The sequence below is a fragment of the Coenobita brevimanus genome, chromosome 91, assembly GCF_032717465.1.
Source record: "Coenobita brevimanus isolate Jiangsu-jjx chromosome 91, ASM3271746v2, whole genome shotgun sequence".
Classification (NCBI taxonomy): Eukaryota; Metazoa; Arthropoda; class Malacostraca; order Decapoda; family Coenobitidae; genus Coenobita; species Coenobita brevimanus.
In genome coordinates, this window is record NC_137044.1 from 23071991 (window position 1) to 23083529 (window position 11539).

Sequence of the window (11539 nt, forward strand, 5' to 3'; positions counted from 1 at the left end):
TAAAGTTTAAGAAATTCTTAAAATCTGCTTATTGCAAGAGGAAGCCACATCTTTTGGCTCTTTTGTGTGCTATTGTCAGTTCTTAAACTTACGTCATTTCTTGGCAGTAATCCAAACTCTTAAGGTCTCCAAAATGGCCGAACCATCCCTCTTGGTGTGGATGATTCGGCCACTGGCGTTGGATGGTTCGGCCACCATGTGGGATGATTTGGCCACTTGTCTCTGGGGCTCAATTAAAGATTAAATACAGTAGGAAAATTAAGAATCAAATTTTCATCTGTGCAGACATGATTTATTGGATTTATTTTTACCTAAACAATCTCCTTTTAATGAAACAAGGAACAAACAATCTCCTTATAATGAAATTAAATGGCTCTACTCTTGCCTATCTCAGATAAAATAAAACTATAATTTTGTGAAAGAAAATATCCGAGTCAAATGAAAGCTACTTCTGTTTACTCTTAACGCATTTTAAATCCAGTGAAACAAAAATCCAAAGTTGTAATACCTTTGCCTTCGCTTAGTGCTTTATGAAACTGGTTCAGGTAATACTCCAATTATAACGTTTCTTGAAACAGAAGCTTCATCAATTTCCGAGGGAAAGTAGAGAGAGAGAGAGAGAGAGAGCGAGCGAGCGAGCGAGAGAGAGAGAGAGAGAGAGAGAGAGAGAGAGAGAGAGAGAGAGAGAGAGAGAATATGTAATTTTATAGAAAAAAGGTAAGGGGATGAGTCTGTTATGATGTGGCAGGGGTAAACCAGCTCTGCTGTTGGGCCCTGCTGCGGATGTTACTGATTGCATTGCGCAGTTGACCCTTGTGCGGTGTGGTGCGGTGAGGATCAGTCCGTTCTCCCCTTTGGGGCTAAGATGCGAATGAGTGTTTGAATGGATGAGTAAATGAGGAGTGTGTCGTCCTGTCTCGGCTACCTCCCTTTCCTTGGGGGAAGCAGCTTAGGTATATAGATAGACAGATAGATAGAAAAAAATCATTAAATAAAGAAAATAAATCATTAGATAATTATGAGGGATGGTTCGGCCACCTGGCAACCCTGCCGAACCATCCCTCACTTCAAGTGGCCGAATCATCCCCCATGTATAAAGATGTACACATGGCGCCCTGAAACCCAGAGTTCATAAGCTGTTCGAGTGTTATGTACTCTCATGTCGCCTATAGACAATAAATGATATTTGCACTATATATATGGATAACAACCCTGATGTATTAATGGAGCTACTGTTTACGTTGGATCACCGAAAAAGTACATAGGGGTCATGAAAAATCATAAAATCTAACCTGACGTTGCTGTTTCCCGGCCAACCAAAACAAAAACACATATACCATCTGTCAGCAAGATCACGCAACTTCATGTGAAATCTCAATGATCTAGGTCCCCTACATTATTCAGGAAGGCCAGTGGCCGAACCATCCTCCTGGCCGAACTATCACTGCGCTCCCCTACTATCAACAAAAGTATGTGATATTAATTTAAATAATAGGCTCATTAAATTATCAAATATTAGTGAAAAATAATATTATACATACAATGTTCTGCCTACTTTAACTTGACTAAAAACTACTATCTCTTTATCTCGAGTTCAAATAATAGATTAACACCAGAAAATGATGATGTCACGAACCAGTGCGATGGAAAGGATGGAGAACTATTGTATTCCCCCTGCCACTGAGCCACATAAATTAAGCTTCATGAAGACGAAAATCTGGATCATAATTAAAGTGAATGAACTTAAAAATTTTCGTTTACTCACAGCGAACTGCAAGACAATTTGTTGAAAGGTTATGCTCTTTGAAACCCTCTATGCTTACATTCTGTGATTTTCTTTTGACCCGTCACGTCCCGAGGTTTTCCGCACCTCCGACATCCCCCAGTCCCGTGGTATTTTCGAAAAACAAATTTTTGGCTAAAACCTTCGCTTTTGGTGAGAAACATCGAAAATTCATAGAGAAATCGCTCACCTGAGGTTTAAAGTGCCCAATCCAGGTAGGAGTTCCTCCTTACCTGAGTGGGTTTTCTAACATGCTGGCACCAAAGAAAACGAGTTCTATGGGAGGGTAACTATTTTATCCACTCATAAACGGTATTTATTTATTTACTTGGTACGAATGTATATGTAGTATGAGAGTATATTGGTTTTCAAGCAGTAATAAAGGCATTATAAGCATTGTTTCACTCACTAAATAATCACCATACCTGACCTTTTTTTGCCACATTACCTGATCATTATTTCTGGCTGTTTCTTCTTCTAATGCTATGTAAACATTGTCCTCCACATTGTCATCGATTGGAGAATCACTCTGGCCCTGAATATCTTTACTAGCCAGGTCACTGGTAACAGGTCCTTTGCTAAGACAATGGCGTGAGGGGGGGAGGGGGGAGGTTATGCAGTGTAAGGCATTGTCCCTGCTTGGCATCTTGTAGAGGAATAGAGGAAGGTGTCCCGTGTATACATACGAAAAATCACATGGGAAAATTGAAAATTGTGCAAATTAGGGACCTTGCAATTGCACGACGTACTGGTATGTCGCCGGGACTGGCAAATGCAAATCGTTGCAACGTACCCATACGTCGATGGGATGGGGCGGGTTAAAGTTACGAACAACGCTGAGAGCCGCTGGAGAACTGAAAATTTTGGAAAACAGTATTGAAATAATTTTCAATTTTTCAGGAAGTTATTTTAAGTGAGTTGTGAAATTATGAACTGGGGGAAAAAAAAATAACGACTACGGATTATGAAGTACATCGATCTTTCTCCTCAGCTGAACTTTGAACATAATGAACCAGTAAGTTAAGAATGACATATTTCGAGATGTTGACATATTTCGGGATGTTTTGGTGTTCTGTGTAGCTGAACTTTGAAGTCATAAACAGGTAAGGATATGAACTACTACAAAATTCAAACCGTTGGATCTTTCTGTACTCTGAAATTTTGGACAGGTTAATAAGAAAATAACAACAACAAATATCCAAACATTTTGATCTTTATATATGGACTTTGGAATTATATGCAGATAAATTTAGAAATGAACGAACTTTACTAAAAGAAATGCCAACATCGACATTTATGTGAATGTTAAACATTTTGCAACAATGAACAAATTAAAATCTCAAAAAGTTTTTGATATTTTAGTCTTGCTGATCATGTGAGCTTTTTACATTATGAACTCATAAAGAAATTCAGTGCTCAGTTTTTTGGTGACTTCCCTGTCTTGCTCTTCATATGAGTTTTGAACAGAAACAGGTAAATGAACGACTCGAAATTTTTTTAACATTTTGATGTTCTTCAAGATAATGCAGTGGCCAACCTCCATCATCGGCATAAATCTTAAGCGGCAGGTACCGTATTAAAACATGGATGGCGGTAGTGTAACCGGTGTCGTATGCACGGAGTGACTTATGCTGCAAGTCACCGTTGCGCTCATCACTCCGTGCATATGACACCGGGTTCGAGTACCATGCCTATCACGGGACTTAGAGACTATAGTTTGTTCATACCTAGAGTACGACTGAAATAGGGACCTGGAAGTACTACAGATGGTGTTATGCTGAGTGTTTTTAGGTCGACTCCTTGCCCTAAAAACACTAGCGACTGAGCGGGGTCCTCTTTCCGGACCGGAAGTAAAGCACCAACAAAGGAACAGGACATAAAAACTAGGCAGTATACCTTAACACATCTATTACCTTAATTCTAAAACCGTTACAATATGATACAGAGTGATATTTAGGATATAGGATACAGAGACACAGAGTTAGGTTGGGATGACACGAGATACCACTGTACTCAACACACAATATGATCACATATAACAATGACTTGTGGTTCTATAAGTGGGGGTGATTGTCTTTCATTAAAGCGCAAAATATCTATACTCACAGTAGTAAAAGGAATACACAAGGTTAAGAGTCTAGGGGAGGAGTATTACTATAAGAAAGGCAGGGTGCGGATCATGACACTCGACACAGTTAACTAGACACGGCGACACCCCCTTTGGGGCTTTGGGTTTCCCGCGCACCTGACTGCCGTTCACACTGACGGGGAAACTCCTCTATTCTGGGAGGGGGATAATACTTTACTTACTATTGTTGAATTACTTTCCTTTAAGGTACATGTGAGTTTATTGGGATTAATAACACTTAACTGTTGATTTCATATGGATCGCACTATGTCACTCTGTCACTGTTCCTGTTCCTCTTTCTCGGGTATACTTAGGTCGAAGGGGGCGTCAATGATCTACCTGTTTTTCCTGGGTTAATTCACTCTGTCACTCTGGTCGAGGGGGAGGACCTCAGGGGACTCTACCCGTGGCGGGCGACACACTACCCGCAGGGGAGTTACTACCTGGGTCCGGTCCGTCGGTGAGTTGCAGGGAGGCCCTCCTATCTGGGGGCCTCGACCTGGAGGTAGACTCTTATCTCAGGGTCTCGTCGGTGTGGTGCAGGGAGGCCTGCCTGTCTGGGGGCCTCAACCTGGGAGGTGGCCCTAGAGGCTGGGGCCAAACAGTTGGAGGAGGTGGGTCTGGCGTCGGAGGCTCCATGGTGTGAGGGGGTCAGTGTTACTCTCACGTGTAGGCTGCTGGGCTCGCCTGGGGGTCCTGGGGCTGCGGAGGTCTGCCAGGGGACGCACCGTCAGGGTTGGGCTGCGGCCTCGTCTCCTGCTGGTGCCTGGAGAAGACAAGAATCTCCCAGGAGTAGGAGGCAGGTCCGGACTGGGACTTTGCCTCCGCTCCGGTGACACCTTCGGGGTAACTCTCCCGAGTGGTGTCCAGCTATTCCCACAGGGGAACGCTGAAGGTGGAGTGCACATGGAGACCGTGTCCTCTCCTATATACAGGGAGGGCAGCGCGGAGGCGATTCTCTCTCCTGTCTCTGTCACAGCCGTGGCTCCAGGTTGCTTTACCCTGGGACCCACTTTTCGCTTTCTACTAGAGACTCTTACCCTTGGGGTGGCAGAAGGTACTGGCCCCTCGTGGCTCACTATTGGGCCTCCTGCCCTGTTTGTGGCAGAGGGTGTTTTTCCCTCATGGCTCACTGTGGCAGAGGGTACTGGCCCCTCGTGGCTCAATGTATATGTGGCAGAGGGTATTGCTCCCTCGTGGCTCACTGTGGCAGAGGTGGGGACACCTCGTGGCTCACTGAAGGGCCTCCTGCCCTTGAGGGGTGTAACTATGGCCGTCGCCAAAAAGTTACTAGGGACTGACTTTTTATCAGTCCCATCCCACTGCTGTCGATGGTTAGCCCGCCTGTGAGGTTGTCTCCGATCCTGGCTCACCTGGTGCCGGGGCAGTTGCAGGGAAAAGGGGCACAGGTCAGTGGTGGTTGGGTGACCCTCTTGCCCTGGGTCATTAGCCCCCCCCGTTGTCCCTTCCTGGGGTGGTGGGGTGGTGGTGGCCCGGTGGTGGGGTGGGGGGTGGCGGGGTGGATGGTCCGGCGGCGGGCATTTTAGATCGACTAGGCGGGTCGTATTGTGGAGAAGAAACAAGAGTCCTGTCACACACACCCACACACACGACGCCAACCATCTCCCGTGCAACCCACCCCTTTCTGAATTAGACTTACTCCATCGTAGATTTTTTTTTTTTTGGCCAGCCTTCCGTAACAGAGCGTCACAAAGGACGATGACCGAAGATTCAATAGATTATATTGGGTTTTACCCACACTGTGCAAAGCAATTTGGAGACTAGTCACAAAGAAAAAACAATGCAACTGAGGTTATAGTGTACTTAATATAGAGAGAAATATCCCGAGGCATTCAAGAAGATTTTTAAAAACTATTTAGTTCACTGGGAACCAGCTTTTGAAAGGAGCTGTAGAAAATTAACAATTCACAGAATGTTATACTCTTTCGATGAGATGCTGTTTTTGGTGGATCAGGAAACGCTTTCACAATCTTGAGGCAGTGTGTGGTAACTTCACATGTCTCCATTACGATACAGCTGATCGTCTGATGGGACATTGCACTACCGCACTAAATTTCAGATCATCAAACGTGTTGCCGGTGGTGAGATAACGCAGTGTTACTGATAACCGCTCTCTTGCAGTGTTACATTCCCTCATGACGATTCTTAATGGAAGTGATTGGGGTTTCCCAGTGAAATACCAAGTGCTGTACCATCCATGCGCAAATAATTTCTGTAACTGTCTGGTACACCGACTCTTATGTCTTTTAGCAAATTCTCATTGATATACTGATGTCTTTTCCTATACCACTGTTTCACCCATCGATGCATTTTCTTTTCCTCGGTACCGGCATATTTGGCTATTGCAGTGGTTAAACATGCCATATCTGTGTCTGTCATGCTGCATTTGATACCGTTCGTGTCACTGCTATATATAGATTACGTCATAGCCTAGCGTAGAGCTATTTTAGGTGGCATAGAAGCCTTCACGGCACCTCTTTTTTTTTCTTTTTATTATTTGCGTTGCCAACAGCCATACCACGTTGACTACACCGCTTCCCGTCCGATCAGCGAAGTTAAGCAACGTTGGGTCTGATTAGTACTTGGATGGGTGACCGCCTGGGAACACCAGATGCTGTTGGCATCCCTACGTGTCAGGTGGGGATGGTGGAGGATCAGTGCCCCTCCCTGTAAAACAATTAACTCTAAGCCCTTGGCCACCCCGTTTGGGATACATGGCGTCTGGCAATGAATGAATGAAAATTTGCGTTTTGCACTTGAGCACTCTGCTTTATGTTATCGTCTGTTTGTTTTCTCTTCGTATATATCTTTTACATTATTTTTATGATTTTAACCTCCAACAGTCAGCAGTTTTACGAGCGGAGTGCTTACTCAGCGTTTTATTTTTCGAAGTACGCTGTTTTCAAGCAGTCATACCTCCATAGCTATAGCACACAGAACTTTCAATAAAAAATCAGAATACTCACCAGTCCTTATCTGTCCATTGCAAGCATCCCAAGGTCTGTAAATGGAGGCACTGAGGAGGCTGAAGGTCATGAATGGAGGTAGTTTGGAGTTTAGCAAAAGGTTGTATTCACAGAGGCTAAGTCCTCGGCTAATGCGCACAGCTCATGCACCTGCCGGGGCTAGACGGGGATTCCCCGCTGATACCGTACTCGCATATGCTCTCCTTTGCCCTGCTTGAATTATGACACTCCTATCCACTGCCCGCTGCCATTGGTGCATGAATGAATCGTCATCCCTTTTACGTGTGGCAAAGAGAGAAAAGAAATGATAAGGTTTACTGTACTCGTACATTACTTGTCTTGAAAGACTACTATTACTTTCCTGCGAGTAAGCTTTCTGTCATGTAAGATCACTTTAATTATCCCTGAGGTCTTTTATTTTTTTTTACGCCTTTAGTTTTTTTTTTATATTTTCTAAAGCATTAAGTCAGCTAGTTTTATACTTCACAACAGGCTTATCAAAATATGTAAATTGCTAGTTATTGTAACACTTATTTTTATTTTTCCTTGTCTTCCATATATTATGCATATTTTTTCTAGTCTTACTTCACTAAAAGAATATTAATCCTTACTTTTGTAAACTTAGTTTGTTCACTAAAGCTTATTTCTAAACCACGTATATAGTTAATTCCTTACTTCACAACAGGCTTATCACAAATAAAAGAATAAATAGAAAGCATTCAGTGAGCGCATACCTCCGCTAATGCCATTAAAAAGGCTCCGGATCCGGATCCACCCCAAAATTTAATGAATTCTTTCTTAGTCCATGGTCCTTTCCACAAAATTTCATTGAAATTCATTGAGAATTTTTGGAAATACTGTGCTGGATACTCCAGATCCAGACCCTCCTCCAAATTTAATAATTTCTTCCTTGGCCCATAGCCCACCCTTCCACAAAATTTCATCAAAATCCGTTCATAACTTGTTGAGTACCGTAATGTTGCAAACAAACAGACAAACAACAAACAAAAGACAGACAAACAAAAAACAATCACCGGCAAAAACATAACCTCCTTGGTGAAGGTAGAAATTGTTCATCATTGAAACTCTTATTTGTAGTTTTCCTCATCATCTATACCTTTCCTATATTTTCTCTACAGTCTTTTCTTTATTTCTCTATGCATTTTTTTTTCACGTAAAAATTTACACTATATACCGCATGTTACACTTCCCCACACGCCCACGAAGTGTCAGGCTGGGGCGATGTATATTGTGGAGAGTGGTGTACAGTAGGATAAGCACCACAAAAGCAAACGGAAGGAGGTGGGGGGTCTTAAGGAGTGGCGGGCACACATCACTTTATTTAGTATGAAGTAACTCCTGCTCTCAGACATCATTTTTCCCCTCGATAATGTTGACACTAATCTCTAAAACTCTCCTGATCGAAATGTTACTCAAACCCTTCCCTGCACGAGTTAGAGGCGAGGCAAGGCAAGGCAGGGTTAGAGGTGATAGGGGCCAGGCAGCCGCTCACGGTGGCAAGTGAATCGGACTATGTGGATTTGAAAACATCTCTACTAGCCCTCCTGATTCCCGAGAAATACTGGAAACGTAGCTCACCCTCCTCCTACCGGTATATGCATATGGCACCAAAGAAACTGGATAAGAATTCAAATGCTGGCAGGAAACTCAAAACGTCTATTGCCTTCATCAGAGCTGATGGACCACCTGTTCCATGATGACTATGGCTATGTAAATATTAACATAGTTTGCATCACTAACACAAAAGAGAAATGATAGGATATGATGTGCTAAATGAACTGTTGATGAAGATGTACAGTCACTCATAAAAGAAACGAACCCCCCTTGGCCAGAACTGCAGTATCTCGTGGCAATCCGAGTCTGGTACGGTAACACTGTGGCTGACGTTTGGGGGGATTGTTAGGGGGTCAGAGGCGGTGTAGGAGGGTGGGAGGCGGGTCTACACGACTTACTGCTCAGATCACGTTTCATTTCGTCATAACTACATATAGTTAGATATTCCGTTTATAATTCATGGACTGCCATGTCTCAAAATATCGTAGGATAAAGGCAGCCTTACTACCCACCTAACATTGCAACTATTTATCCACTTAAAACCTTGAAATTGTCCCTATGGAGGATTATATATATGTTTTAAATGGTTACAACTTACCCACTCATATCAGTCACAGTGACGGCATTATCATTCCACATGGTTGTGTAATTTGTGTGTATGATACAGCAGGAATGTGTAGACAGAGGAGAATAATATCGATTTACATTTTTAGTTTATTTAGGACTATATCAAATTTACACATTATAATCCTGGTATCGTAGAAAAAAAAATATGGTGTTCTATTATCTATAAACATAATGTGATTAATTATTTTCATAGCGGTTCATTATGAACGATGTCAATTAGTGAATAACATATGTTAGGTGTATACAGTATTTGTAACATAGTAAACATAACATAAACAAAAAACACGTTACTTCCTCTTACAGCAATATACGATTTACTTTATATTATGAACATTAGTAGCATACCGGTACTGTTTTTAGACTCTTGTTGATATCTAATCATTTAACCCGCGGCGTCCCATCGACGTGAATTAATGTCCACACGTTTTGTCACTGCCAATCCCGTTGACATTCATAAACGCGAATCAATTGCAAGGTCCCTAATTTGCACAATTTTCAATTTTCGCAAGTGATTTTTGGTACGTATACACGGGACACCTTCCTCTACAAGATGCCAGGCAGGGACAATGCCTTACCCAGCATGACCTCCCCCCCACCCAGCACGCCATTGTCTCAGCAATTCACCTGTTACCAGTGACCTGACCAGTAAAGCCATGTCATACCACGGTACGAAATTCATGGCCAGAGTGATTCCCCAATCAATGACAATGTGGAGGACAAACTTTACATAGCATTAGAGGAAGAAACAGTCAGAAATGATGATCAGGTAATGTCACCAAAAAAGGTCACGTATGTTGATGTGTTTCATGAGTGAAACAATGCTCATATTGCCTATATTACTGTGTGAAAACCAATATTCTCTCTTACTACATATAAATTCGTACCAAATAAATAAATAAATACCGTTTATGAGTGGTGTGGAGTGGTTACACTCCCATAGAAGTCATTTTCTTTGGAGCCAGCCTGATAGAAAACACAGTAAGGTGAGGAGGTACTGCTACCTGTTTCGAGTATTTTAAACCTCAGGTGAGCGATTTCTCTATGATTTTTCGATGTTTCTCACCAAAAGTGGAGGTTTGAGCCAAAAAAAAAAAAAAATCCAAAAATGGTCGGGATTGGGGGGAGTCAGTGGTGGAAAAGTAGTTGGGATGGAGCGGGTTAATGTCCAAGCACCTAATATTTCGCCCACCCTCCATTAGCTTGTATGATTGCATGTAACCTACTAGGAACAGAATCTACTAGATGTTGACAATAGTTTGGAAGACGTTTTGTATTCTCCCACTCTGCCATGGCATGATTTATGATATTTTCTCTGTTCCTTGCATCCCGGATATCCCATGTCCTGACCATCATTGCCCAAACATTCACTATAACATTGATATCACAACCCTTGCTTGGCCATTCTATAACTTCAAATTCTGGATGTTCTTCGAACCATTGCCTTACCACATGGCTCATATGAATTGGTGATCTGTCATGGACAAATCTAATAGGGGCTGGAGCTGCAATTACCCTCTTACGAATAGAAGGTAACATTCCATTCAAAATGTCGACATATGTCGCCACCCTCAATGGGTGTGAGATCCCCAAGTCCTGCCCACATCCATCCGTGAAAAGAAACACTACTGCGGCCACTCGTGCACTGTTCCTGAATGTTTTTCTTCGCATATCTAGTGTTTGGTGGTCGCCAACATACACGAGCCTTGGCAGCAGTCGTCGAGAAGGACTTTTCATTCGTCCAAATTACTATCTATCTAGCTATCTATATACCTAGGCTGCTTCCCCCAAGGAAAGGGAGGTAGCCGAGACAGGACGACTCACTCTCCATTTACTCATCCATTCAAACACATTCATTTGCATCTTAGCCCCAAAGGGGAGAACGGACAGATCCTCACCGCACCACACCGCACAAGGGTCAACTGGGCAATGCAATCAGTGACATCCGCAGCAGGGCCCGACAGCAGAACTGGTTTACCCCTGCCACATCATAACAGACCCATCTACCCGCACCTGACCTGACTAGCTGATCAGACCAAATGCGGGAGAATATCCCCTCAGGGCTGCGTCATCACTTATTCATTCACAATTTCTCTCCATTTATTTCTGTCACGCACAGCCACTCTTCCTTGCTCAACAGACATCCCTCTCGCATCCAGCGCTCTCTTCACACTGTCCATCCATCCTATTCGTGGTCTTCCTCTCAGCCTTACACCTCTCACATCAGATCTAGTTATCTTTTTCACCAATCGCTCATTATCCATTCTCTCCATATGTCCAAACCATTGCAACACCCTCTGCTCAACTCTACCAGCCATCTCCCGAACAACTCCAGTTCTCCTTCGCACTTCATCATTTCGCACCCGATCCATACGCGTCACTCCACACATACTCCTCAGACATCTCATCTCCATTACATTCAAACTTTTCCTCTCTGCTACA

General features: G+C 43.1%; 1 non-coding gene across 1 annotated transcript; it reads left to right on the top strand.

The window, feature by feature from the left end:
- Positions 1 to 6436: 6436 nt before the first annotated feature.
- LOC145412035 (5S ribosomal RNA) lies at positions 6437 to 6555 on the top strand. Its single transcript, XR_013899527.1, has one exon. It is a non-coding gene; the product is annotated as a 5S ribosomal RNA (ribosomal RNA).
- Positions 6556 to 11539: the final 4984 nt, after the last annotated feature.